Source organism: Macaca thibetana, chromosome 1, assembly GCF_024542745.1.
Source record: "Macaca thibetana thibetana isolate TM-01 chromosome 1, ASM2454274v1, whole genome shotgun sequence".
NCBI lineage: Eukaryota > Metazoa > Chordata > Mammalia > Primates > Cercopithecidae > Macaca > Macaca thibetana.
Window position 1 is genome coordinate 70,428,225 of NC_065578.1, and position 11,276 is coordinate 70,439,500.

Below are 11,276 nucleotides of genomic sequence, written 5' to 3' on the forward strand. Positions count from 1 at the left end.
TAAAATAAGAACTATGACTTCCTATCACTTAAAATTGGAACAATTTACTGATCTTAACCAAATGGTTATTTAGAATTAGCCATGTGTATTAGACTTTCATTCTGAGGATGTTTTATTCTTTTTGAAACACGATCACTTACTATATGTTATTGGATCCTTTGAGTAATACAATGAAGAAAGGAATCAAGCTATTACAAACTTGAGTGGTAGGTAAAAACAAAAGGACACGAAGTGATCCTACAACTTATCACAGTCTTACACCTAATTAGTGGCAGAGCCAGGGACATCCTATAAGGCAAACTCATTTTTTAGTATACAAGTAGAATATTCAGAACATGTTTCAGCTCTTAGTAAGTGCTAGTCTCTGTTTTGTGTGATACATGTATTAACTTACTAGATTCCCACAACAACTCTCAGAGACAGGGTAGTAGGCTGAAATTTTGGCCCAGTTCTTAATTCCTTCTTGTCTGGTTTTTCACCACTTCCTTGCCACAATCACATGGTGGAAGGAGCATATTTCTCCACCTCTTAACATGGCCGTGTCACCTACTTTGCTCAATTACATGTGGGTGGAAAGGCCAGAGTGCCGGCACCAAACATAGGCCTTAAGAAGCTTACATGGACCAGGTGTAGTGGCTCACGCCTATAGTCCCAGCACGTTGGGAGGCCAAGGCAGGCAGATCGCTTGAGGTTAGGAGTTCAAGACCAGTCTGGTCAACATGGCAAAACCCCGTCTCTACTAAAAATACAAAAATTAGCAGGGCATGGTGGCATGCACCTGTAATCCCAGCAACTCAGGAGGCTGAAACAGGAGAATTGCTTGAACCCAGGAGGCAGAGGTTGCAGTGAGCCAAGATCTCCTGACTGCACTCCAGTCTGGGTGGCAGAGAGAAAACTGTCCTGAAAGGAAGAAGGATATTCCACGCATAGCTGCCTTGATTGGCTACAGGCTTGCAATAAAAACCAGAGATGCTCCAACTGCTGCATCTGGAAGCAGAAGACTGCTCCCACCTCCAAGCCAAGCCTAATAATGTAGATCAGTTGGACCCTAGCCTATTTGCAGATCCACGAGAATGATTACTCTTTAAACTAATACATTAGAGTGGCTCGTTTGGCAGCAGTATTGTGGCAATAGCTTACTGATACACATAGGTAATACTTGTGGGTAAGGAAACACATTGAAGCATTGGGAAGAGAGGTAATTAGTTTAGAGTTCTGTAAGCAGAGGATCTAGGATTTGAACCCTAGCAATCTGCCTCTGGAGTCAAAATTTTTAAATCCCATTCACTGCCTTTCTCATATTCTAGTGGAGTTAATTCTAGAATTAAATTGGATTACTCAGAAATTTTGTTTGAAATGGGAAGCAGAAAGGAAGTGGTATAAAAAAAATCTGTGGGAATTTTGGAGTCAGACACACCCAGTTTCAAAACTAAACTCTACCGCTTACTATGTGGCTTTATATCAATTATTTGATGACTCTGAACTCTAGATTCCTCATAAAAATAGTAATGATGCTGACTATATTATGGGCATTAAATATCTAATTAATCCCATTCACTTAGCACCCTTGTGTGCTAGATACTGTTCTAGGCACTAACAATACTAAAATAAGTAAGACTCACTCAGATAGCTTACAGTCTCGTAGAAAAAATCCACAGTACACAGCAAGATAACGGAGATGGTAATTATGTGGCAGACAGCAGAGGAAGACAACAGATAAGGAGCACTAAACTACATATTAGTCAGGGTAAAATAAGAACTTGGCTCATGAGATTACAGAGGTTGAGAAGTCCCAAGACTTGCAATTGGAAAACTGGAGACCCAGGAGAGCCCATGGTATAGTTCCAATTCAAGTCCAAAGGCCTAAGAACCAGGAGAGCTGATGAGTTCCAGTCTGAGTCCAAGTCCAGCATGCCAGCATTGAACATTCCTATTTGAAGACTGGCAGAGAGAGAAAATGCTTCCTTACTCAGCCATTTTTTTTTTCTATTTAGTCCTTCAATAGATTGGATGAGGCCCGTCCACATTGGAAAGGACAATCTACATTACATAGTCTACAATTCAAATGTTAATCTGATTTAGAAATATCCTCATAGACACATCCAGAATGTTGTCTAACCAAACAACTGAGCACCTCATGGCCCAGTTAAGTTAGCACAGAAAATTATCCATCACCCTTTGATTTGGGAGGTGGCCAGGGAAGGCTTCCCAGAGAAGGCAGTACTTATTCCGGTCTTATAAAAAAATGTGTGAAGCATTAGCATAACATCCATGAGGTGCTCCTTACATGTTAGTTTTTTTCCTATCTATCTCTTCAAAGGTCATAAGAACAAGCAGTATCTTTTTGGCCCAGCAAGAACTTCTTAGGCCATAAGAACCGTGGCAGACCTCTTTTTCTTATGTGGTGAATTGAAGAAATGCTGACTCTTTTGCTGATGGTAAGGGTCACTGGCATGGTTCATTTGCAATTGCAGAACATAATTCCACCTCCAGATAGGATGCTTTTGGATGGTGTTTTAAAATCTCCGATTGGTTTTTACTTATGAGGTGAATTTACAGTGAGTTATGTTACAAGGTAATTTAACCTGACAAGACACACCATACTACACATTCACAGACAAAGTTTGTTTCTCCCTGGAGAAGAAGCTGTTAGAATAGAGTGGTAATCGCTGTAACATGATCAGCATGGGGGAGATTGATCACACCTAGGAAAGTGACCCCTTGGAGGATCTTTGCAAAATGCACACCTTTCCTGTTGATTGATTACACATCAGGGTGACCATCCCTGGATGAGAAAACCCAGTGTGGTCCTCACCTTCTGCCAGCACGTGCACTTTTCTGGTTGGTGCTCATGCAAGATTGATGCGCAGCAGCTGGAGTGTAGGGTCCCAAATATTCATGCCGTGAAAACCCAGTCAGTTTTGAAAAGAGAGAGAAAAGGATTTATTTTCTACAAACATAATTACAATAAGCCCAATTCAAAATGGTGATTAAATTTTAATAAAGCCCATGGAGGGTGGTCTTCTTGCTGAGAAGGGGAGTGAGATGTATTTATAGAAGAAAGGGCTATTTCCCTCTACATCCTGACCCTGACATGTCACAGGGTTAGTGTTGCATGAGTAGTTTTCATGCCTCAGTTTTTATTCCAGATAATTCTTCTTTCACTTTCATACCAAATCTCCACTTCTAAAGGCTCACTCCATCCTTTGCCCCAGATTGTCGGTGTGATCATCTGATGCTAGTGACTGCCCCTCATTCTTTGAATATATTGGCAGTGCCTTAATGGTCTTTTCCTTCACCTCAGTTTTCTCCCCTGCCCGAATCATTTCAATGTACACCAGGACAGTATATCTATTGCAGTCTGTCTGTGCCCGCACTCCCTCAACTTCAGGGATCTTTACCTTTATTAACACACTCCTTAGAGCATGTCATCACCTGCTTGTCATCACCTTCAACTTCCGACTGTTTCTGAAGCGTTAATTTAAAACATTCTAGTCTCTGACTGCATTTTTTCCTCTTTTCTTTTCCTATCTTTGCTTCTCCCTCTGTGATTGTCACTAGATTCATCCCTCAAGTTCTTAGTACCTCTAATCCTTTGTTCCTTTTATTTTCCCCTGTCAGTCCCCTCCAGTTGTCATTTCCTGCTTTACCCAGCCAAAACCCCACTGTCTTCAAACATTTTTGTTTTTGTCATTGTTATCCTCAAATCCCTTGTCCTGTTTTCTTATGTCTTGGTTACCTGGAAAACCTTCAACTTTAGATCAATTTGGTTTTATTTATTTATTTATTGCCTCCTTCTTACCTAGGAAACTGAGCATGACTTTAAAGAAATCACACAACTCTGACAATTAATGCCATTTAATTGCCATTAATGCTAATTAATTTTATGAACCCATGCTTCAAAAGGATCAATACTGCCTAACATCTCTTCTATGAGTTTCTCATCACTTTTTATTCCATTCTGAAAATCGGCTTTTTCAAAATTTATCTATTCTCTTTAAACCTCCGTATTTCCTATCTCTCTGCTTCTCAGCAGACAACTTTGGCTCTGACTTTCTAAAGGAGAGAGAAATCATTAGACTGAAATTAACCTACAAACTTGTTGCCACTATACCTACAAACTTGTTGCATTTAATCAATTCTTCCTTGTTCTCTTATCTCTCAGTTAAAGTGGAACTGCAAATCTAATTTTCAAGCCATTTATCCATAATACATACCCTTTCCCTCCCATCATTGTTTACTTATCTGATATATCCAACTTTTTATGCCAGAAACTTCATTCTCATCTTTGACTCTTAAATCTTTATCATTTCCTACCTAAGACAATCATCACTAAGTCCTGTCAAAACTACTTCCTAAATCTTTTTCAAATTCATCTCCTTTTCTTCATTCTACTGCCACTGGGTTGCTGCAATAGCATTTTAATTACCAACAATTTGGTCTTGCCTTGATTCAGACTTATCTCAATTCAACCTGTTCTTCATATCTTTATCTTAGCCAGAGTGATTTTTCCAAAATGCTAATATGATCCTGTGACTTCCCTACTTAAACCCTTCCATGTTGACTTAATAAAGTTTGAAGTCTGTAAAGCAGTTTGCAAATCTTCCACTTCCTTGTAAACTTAGCTTTCCTGTTTTATCGCCCACAATACCTCTCACTTTACCTTGAAAACCAAGCTGTAAGTTAACCAAATTACCTGAATTGTCACCATTTTGACACACCTGGTCTTACTTCCCAATCATTGCACTTCCTGTTGCCCTTTTCTTTCTTTGACCCTGTTCTCTACTTTAGGTTTCAACTTAAACATTACTTCCTTTGTGAACTTTTAACTTGTCTCTCCCTTTAAGATTAAGTTAGATATCCCTCTGGTGTGTTTCTGTTGCACCTGGTATTTTCACTATTGTAGCTCTTATCACACTGTATTGCAAGTATTTGCTTACTTGGGCTCTTCTCTACTAGATTGTGAGTACCTGAAGGGCTGAAGTTTTCTTTTCACTGGGCCATCCTCAGTGAATTTGTTACAAAGAAGAGGCTCAATAAATATTTGTTGACAGAAGGAATTCCAGAAGCACAGTGACACAAGCTGTGATATTTCTTTTTGCTGGTTATTTGGAGAGATAATGGTTGGAACAGCCGGTAGCTAGGTAGTCAACATGCACAAATAGAGAAAAAAATGTGGAAAATCTATTCACTATAGCATAGAAGATAATTTTTAAAAATATAATCATGACAAATTTCGAGCTCATCTTTATCTTTTAGGAATTTCAAAGGCTTCTGATATTCTTTTGTGTTCATCCTCACACATCTATCTTTGTTTTGAATGAGGTTATCTTTAATAGATTTTGTTTGGGGGGCTAGGGAGTAGCAAAGACAATCTGTTGTTTTCTGAACCACTTTATGCCAGAAAAATCTGCAAATATCATGCTAAGATATAATAGTTTGTTTTCTTGCCAGGTGGTTAGATTTCATTCAGCAGTGGTATTTTATTAGAAATGTACTATCACAGATAATTTCCAGAAGGGCATTTGAAATGGATTATTATATGAAAAGGGAATTTTTAAATACCCATCTCTGTACTTAAAACTCCTGGATAAAATAGCAAGAGCATAGTTGGTCTAATGGGACCACTTAAAATTCTGTGTTGCAAAGTGCTCCTAAAGACAACTTTTAGTTCTCTCATAATTCTGGGTTGCGCCCACTCAGTCTGCTAGTTTTAATCATGTTGCAGGGAGGCTATTTGACAATTGAGTAGTAATGAGGTTTAGTGTACATTTTATTTAACCTTCTACCAGGTAGGCCAATTAAAATGTTACATCTGAGAAAGCACATATTCCAATTTCTGCCTAGGGATATAATCCATTAACTTACATTTGGACATACTTTTGCTTTATATCCTTCATTTAATGACATCTACCAATTCATTCTATTGCACTGTTTGCTCTCCTCCTCAAGGCCCCATGATAGATAATAAACCTCAAACTATGGATTTAATCCCACAAAAGATAGCTGGTATTCACTACACAGAACAGGAAAGACATACCTTGCCCGTGCTCATGTTTTCGCTAGCCATTTTCCAATTATGGCCAAAAAAGAAAAAGTGAGATTGGATGGGTTTTTTCTAAAGCACCCTTTTCTTTCTGAAGATATCAAACAGCCTGATCAATAGGTAAATATTACTGTTACTAGAACCCTTTCTAAGTAACTACTGTTTTCCTATAATCCCAGTAAGGTAAAGAAAAATGAACCAATCTGGATCACAGAATCTTAGGAAACTCTAGTGTCTTCATAATGTCACTAGCATTATAAAAACAAACAAACTAAGCTCAATTCTAAGGCACAATTTTTTTCCATAACATATTTCAATTACTTTTTTAAACGGAAAAAATATATAAAATTAAACAATTATAAATAAAAGTTTAGGCAGAACAATCAGGTGACTGAGTAGGGACACAAAGAAAGGGATGGAGGAAGCTGAACATGATATGACTTCATTATATCACACATTGTTACTAGAATTCCATTGTGCCATGTACAAAATCATGTCAGTTTGAGAACTATCAATCACATGGTCTAATTATTTGGCAAGTTTTGGATCTGCCCTTCAATTGTGGGCAGTCAGCTCAGGCTGCCATTACAAAATATCACAGACTTAGTGGCTTAAAGCATAGAAATTTGGTTTCTCCCAGTTCTGAAGTCGGGAAAGTCCATGATCAAGGTCCTGGGCAGGATTTGATCTCTGGTGAAGGCTTTCTTCCCGGCTTGCACACAGCCACTTTTGTCCCCATGTAGCCTTTTCTCTGAGTGTGCATCTCTCTCTGCCTCTTTCTATAAAGACATCAGTCCTATTGGATTAGAGCCCCATCCTATGACCTTCTAATGACACCATCTTTCCAATTACCTTCTAATGACACTATCTCCAAATATAGTTACATTGGTCGTTAGGGCTTCAACATATAAATTTTAGGGGGACACGATTCCATCCATAGCTGGCACTAAGAAAGATGAAGAAAGATTAATAGAATTTAAGAACTAATGTATGGCCATGTGTAGCAGCAGGGCTATGAATGAAGAAGGTAGAGCTTATGTAAACCTATTAATTTTCTTACTGAGCAGTTGAAATTAGAATCCCAAATTCAACTAAACATTTTTTAAAGGAACATGTTACTGCTGAATCAAAAGAAAATAAATTATATATGAAGATGAAGATGCACCATCCAGACCCTCCTTCAAGAAAGTACTTGTTGCTGAGCTGCTGGGAGTGACATCTGAAGACAGACTTTGGCAGTCAACTCCTGCAAGAATTGCTTCAGCTGTAGAGAGCCCCTCTCCCAAGGCCACATTCTTCTTAGGACAGCCGGTATCCAAAGACAGATTGAGGCAAGAGCATTACAAGATTGTTATTTCAACACAGTGTGTGAGAGCTCTCAGGAGCCATCTTAACTTGAGTTCCTATTGTGGTTGTCTGAACCCGTCATTGGGATCAACAACCCTACCACTTCACCCTCCATTCTGAGGTTGTTAATCCCATGGCACACTCTAATAAACATCCTGCACACTATACCTCGTCTGAACCTGTAATAGCTTAGGATCCAGTTTCATATTATATAAAAACATAAAAGATGATCAAAAGCAAAAGAATGATGCTGTTTTTAAGTATGCTGACAAGTAATCTTACGTCCTGATTCACTTGACCCATCACTGTTTCCAAGAATTTCTATTTTCTTAGAGTACAAATATGTGTGTGTACAATTTTTACAAAAATTGTTTACCTGTTTTTTGACTAAATCATAGTCTTTTTTCCATGTCAGCACATAGTTTTACAGTACATAGACAATTTCAACATTCTTTTTGCCCCATTTTTTTTCACCCTAATTGAGGTAAAATCGACAAATAAAAATTGTGTACATTCAAGGTGTACAAATGATGTTTTGACATGCATATACATTATGTAATGACTACCACACAAGCTAATTTACATATCCATCACTTCATATAGTTACATGTATGTGTGATCTACTCTCTTAGCACATTTTGAGCATAAAATATATTACTCTTAACTGTAGTCATCATGCTGTAAACTAGGTATCCAGAACTTATTCATCTTAGAACTACAAGTTTGTACTTTCACTAAAATCTCCTCTTCCCCTCCTCACTCCAGCTACCCCTAGTAACTACTCTTCTACTCTCTGTTTCTATGAGTTCGACTTTTTTAGATTCCATATATGAGTGAGATCATACAGCATTTGTCTTCCTGTGTCTGGCTCACTTCACTTAGCATAATGTTCTCCAGGTTCATCCACATTGTCACAAATGATAGAATTTACTTCATTTTTAAGGCTGAATACTGTTTGTGTGTGTGTGTGTTGGGGGGGCATATATATATATTTGTATATAATGCCTACATATATACATACCAAATTTCCTTATTCATTCATTTACTTGTAAATATTTAGGCTGTTTCCATATCTTGGCTATTGGTGAATAATGCAGCAGTGAACGTGTGAGTGCAGCTATTTTTTTACTTTTTTATTTCAATAGCTTTTGGGGAGCCAGTGGTTTATGGTTACATGGATAAGTTATTTAGTGGTGATTTCTGAAATTTTGTTGCACTCATCACCTGAGCAGTGTACATTGTACCCAATATGTAGTCTTAATCCTCACCCTCCACTTCCCACTTTTCCCCCTGAGTCCCCAAAGTCCATTCTATCATTCTCATGCCTTTGCATCCTCGTAGCTTAGCTTCCACTTATAAGTGAGAACATACAATATTTTATTTTCCATTCCTAAGTTACTTCACTTAGAATAATGGTCTTCAATTCCATCCAAGTTGTTGTAAAGGCCATTATTTAGTTCCATTTTATGGCGAAGAAGTATTCCATGGTGTATATATACCACATTTTCTTTATCCAGTCTTTGGTTGATGAGCACTTAGGTTGGTTCCATATTTTTGCAATTGTGGATTATGCTGCTATAAACATGCATGTGCATGAGTTTTTTCATATAATGGCTTCTTTTCCTTTTGGTATTTGGGTAGCTATTTTGTTGAGATAGTGATTTTATTTCCTTTGGATATATACCCAGAAGTAAGATTGTTGGCTCATTTAGTATTTCTGTTTTTAATTTTTTGGAAGAACCTCTCTACTGAAATAGTGTACTGACTATAGTTGCACATCTCTTTTAGCCTTTAGTATATTTTAATTCAGTCCTTTGCCCTTTTAGGAGGCTGGAGGGTACTTTCATGACATTACGATATTTGAAGAGTAAAGACCAGTTTTTCTATAGAATGACCTTCAATTTAGATTTGGCTGATCATTTCTTCATAATTGGTTAATATTACATAGATGATGTTACAGCCTTCAATGTATATTATAACAAGAGCCATGGATTATGTCAGTTTGCCCCATTGATAATGTTACTGTTCACTAGATATCGCCATTTTAAAGGCCCCTTTTCAAGGAGGAAATGTTAATAAAGATTTATATAGGTTAAAACTCCTCCTTTCCCACTGAAACCATTTCTTTGTTTTTACACATCAGCTTATTTCCCAAAACCATACTAACCCACATCACATGACAAATCATGGGGACAGTATCAAAAGATCCGGGAAAAGTAATTTGAAAATGTGACATACATTCTCAGCTTGAAAATGTTTGTCTTTAAACAATACCAACCAGCAATCTTATCTTCTCGTTGTGGCCTTTTGTCATTTTGTGTCATATGGTGTCTACCCAAAAATACTTGGAAAACTTTGCTCAAGGATCTGAAGTCTCCTGACCTCTTGTCTTCTAAGATGTTGCTTCTATCTCTGTGTATCCTCTTTAATATCTAGTAAAACTAAAGTGGATCAGATGATCATCAGCATTACTTAAATTCTGTATATCAGATGAGGAAAAGTGAAGGTAAACCCAAAAAGATAAGAAACAATGTAATGCAGATTAGCACCAGCTGGGCCCTCCAAAGTTAGAAAAATGAAGGATGTTAGAGAGTACATTGAAAAGGGAAATGAAAAAAGAGAGAGGCACAAATGAAAGCAAACTGACTCCAAGTTCCTGTGAATAACTCATCCCAAATCCAGTAGCATATTTCTCTTTTAATATCTGAATCAGCCAATTTAGGTTTGAGATTCTGGCTCTTTTCTTTCACCCCTGTTTGATCACAGGTAAGTTACCTAATTAAGCTTCCCAAGCCTCATTTTCCTCATGAAGTAAATGAGAATAATAACACCTATATTGCATAATGATTGTAAAGATTAATAATATTGAGTGCTCAATTCCTAACTTTCCATAGCTATTAAACAAATGGTATCTATTGTTATAATTATCACTATGAACCTTTTTATGGTGCTTTGCAGTGTATAGACGATATTCCTATCAGACATTATCTGGTGCAATTATTGCAAAAAACGTTTACAGATAAGTAATGGAGGGTCAGTAAGATTAGCAAAATTAGTAACTTTTCAAGTCACACATTGACAAAATATTTGGTTTTGGGAAACAAAACCTAACTCTATTGATTTTTAACTAGTGTTTTCTTCACTATACCATGATAAGTTAAGAGTGAAGCAATAGTGCCATCTTCCTGCAAGAAAAAAGTATAATTATTCTTAAGTCTCTAAAGTAGATGAATAAATAGAAGTTGCATAGTTTATACAATGGTAATATTAATTAAAGGAAAAATGTGTACTCCAAATCAAAGAAAAGGAACCACTAAATGGAATTGTAAGAAACAATATTTCTTAGAAATGAAATGACTATCAGCATTTCCTGATAGAAGACATTGTTGTCAAATATATGTCTGAAGGCTCAACCATTGTTCCTTTGTCTTTCTTAAGAGCTACAACAAAACAGATTTTATAAACATGATTATTAGATGTTCTAGCACTATTTGGCATGACTTCATGCTTGTTACAGAATTAATTGTTCTTTCTAGTTGACTTGGTGGGCACTTGTTTATACTCAGATGAATTAATTAATTATGCAAATGATCAATTATACAACTATTTTAATATATAAACTAGCCTGTGCCTGTATGAAATGACTTGCGTCTATGTGATCTTTAATCTATTGAAATATGTGAATAAATATATATATAAATAAATCATATAGATATTAATTGAGTTCTACTTTATGCCTTATACCGTGCTTGGCTGCAGATTAACAACAACAACAACATAGTAGTTGCCCTCAAAGAGATTGCAGTTTGTTGCAAGAAAAAAATGAATAGACAAAAAATATCATGTCATGTACAGCAATGAAGTTTAATAAAGTCTAGTTTGT